The 2381-nt window shown below is 37.3% G+C and overlaps 1 protein-coding gene across 1 annotated transcript in view; it reads right to left on the bottom strand.

Moving 5' to 3' along the window:
• LOC107659097 (inactive ubiquitin carboxyl-terminal hydrolase 53-like) overlaps window positions 1–2381 on the bottom strand; it is a 43308-nt gene that overhangs the window by 34368 nt on the left and 6559 nt on the right. The gene's annotated exons all lie outside the window — the stretch shown is intronic.

Here is a 2381-nt window from a genome sequence, read left to right as displayed (position 1 = left end):
CTGTATATATATTATAATTCATAATTATAATTTCATGTCTGAATTGACATGAGGGTGAGTAAATGATGACGATGTAAAGTATAGGGCTGCATGATAATGGTTAAACTGATAATGGTCAAACTCCAAATTAATTGTGATTAATGTCATTTGAAGAGCTTCATTTTATATTTAATCAGAATTATTGCACTTTCACATAAGCACAAATGAAGAGAGCATCGACTCATAAGCATGATTGCATTACGAAAAGTGGAAAAACAGGAACCTGTGAAATTCCTAATATTGCAACAATTCCAAATTATGTTAATGTTTTTCTATTAAAACAACAAAAATGACTTTGCATTGTGACACAGAGGTTACGTAAATGCATCTATTCAGCAGCCACAATCGCAAAGAAGAGTCGAGATCCACGTTTAGATTGATTAGTTCATCACTGAGGTTTGATTGCAAATGTAGTCGCAGCAAACAGCACAGAATAATCGCAAAGCAATAAATGTGATCACAATTAAAATACGATTTATATAGCATTTCTTAAGCTACGTATGCTAGACTGCAGTCTTCTTGAGTTAAAATCATTGCGTCAAAGAGTCCTTCAGATTTAGAAGGCAGAAGTAGGTGACAGAACGCAGAAGTGTGTATTTGCCGAAACAAGTTTTAATAAAGCAGCTATTGCATAAGCAACACTTGCTCCTCCACCCCTGGTTCCTGAATAGCTGGTTTTCTCTGGAGGCTCGTGAAACAATGGATTCCAGGCAGGGGGAGCGATTTTCCTCTGAAGTCTCCACCATCACAGGGAGAACCAGGGAATGAATTAAGGCCTTTGTACTTGTCCAAGAGGTTTCGGCTGAGACGAATCCAATACTGGAGGGTGGTAACGTGGAAGTGGGCGTAAAGAAGAATGAATGCTATTTAGCATCTGCGACGTTCACTTTGAGTGAAAGAACTGATTCTTCCAATCTAGATTCTTGCAAGGTCACCTAGACTCTTAAAAAGTTCTTCACTAGCATTGATGGTTCCACGAACAATCTTAAAATTCCATGGAACCATTCCATTCCAAATGTTCTTTAAATTTGAAAAAGGTTCTATATATTAAAATGTTCTTCGCACTAACAAAAAAAAAAATTGTTCTTTAAAGAACTGTTCGTTGAAAGGTTCATTTGGGAAGCCAAAATGGTTCTTCTATGGCACCACTGAGAAAACCTCTTTCGGAATATTTATTTTTAAGAGTGTATAGGCGCATTTTAGCCATCTGAAATGCATGCAGCTGCACAAACAGAAGGCCTGTCTGGTGGTAAACAAGTCTCAAGCATGAGGCTGGTAATGAACGCCATCTACACACTCCGAAGTCAGATGACCTTCCACTGCAGTGGCTTTCTGGTCATCAGGCGTGGGCTATTCAGGCACTGATGCAGTTACACAACCTCAGTCTTATGAAGAGGATAAACGTCTGCTTTATTTCATACTTATGCTCCATGGCACCACCATAAACAGGCCTCAATGACACCAGCACCAGATGTGCTACAAAAATCAATAAATAACTGTAAAAGAGCGACCCATGGTGACATCAGAAGCTTTTTATAACCTTTTAATCTAGATGGAGGCGTTCTATGAATTCTATATTTTATGTAATAGCCAGAAATAAGATTTCTTTATTGGAATTTCCCACAAAGACTCAATCATCACAGACATATAAACATCTGAGTAACATGCACGTTGATTAGCAGATTCTTGTAAATTCAGGCCATCTAATTTCAAAGCCTGAAATATGGACAGTAATCTTCTTACCAACTATCCTATTGTTCTGTAATAAGAAAAATGTACCATGGTAATGCAATGTTTTAGACATGCACCATGGTAATTCCATGGGATTTGATTGGATTCTTCAAAGCACACTGAAAGGGATAGTCCACCCAAAAATTTTAATTGTCATTATTTTCTCACTCTCATGTCGCTCCAAACCTGTGTGACATAAACAGTGGTTTGGTTACCATTGACCTTCCATTGTATTTTTATTTTCCATTGTATTTTTATCTTATTTTTGTATTATAAAATATCTTCTTCAGTGTTACACAGAAGAAACGATGAGCAAATGTTGAAAATTGTATTTCTGGTTGAAGTAAAATTAAGTACCATTTAAATACACTTAAAGGTCCCCTGAAATGCTTAGAAACAGCAGCGTTACTTTATGTGTTGACGTCATTTTAACTGAAACAGGAAGACAGTGCGGGACATATCAAGCAGCCCCGCCCCTTATTAAAATAGCCAATAGCGTTTGTTTATATCATAGCTTGGGCTAGAGCCGTTGAGCTCCGTAAAGCCGCATTTGACAGGGTACACATCCACAATCTCATCCATATTGCTATAAAATATAGCATTCTGTGTAG

Source organism: Sinocyclocheilus anshuiensis, unplaced genomic scaffold (genome assembly GCF_001515605.1).
Source record: "Sinocyclocheilus anshuiensis isolate Anshui unplaced genomic scaffold, SAMN03320099.WGS_v1.1 scaffold87, whole genome shotgun sequence".
NCBI lineage: Eukaryota > Metazoa > Chordata > Actinopteri > Cypriniformes > Cyprinidae > Sinocyclocheilus > Sinocyclocheilus anshuiensis.
The sequence above is the reverse complement of the archived record's forward strand: the minus strand, read 5'-3'. Positions and strand labels throughout refer to the sequence as shown.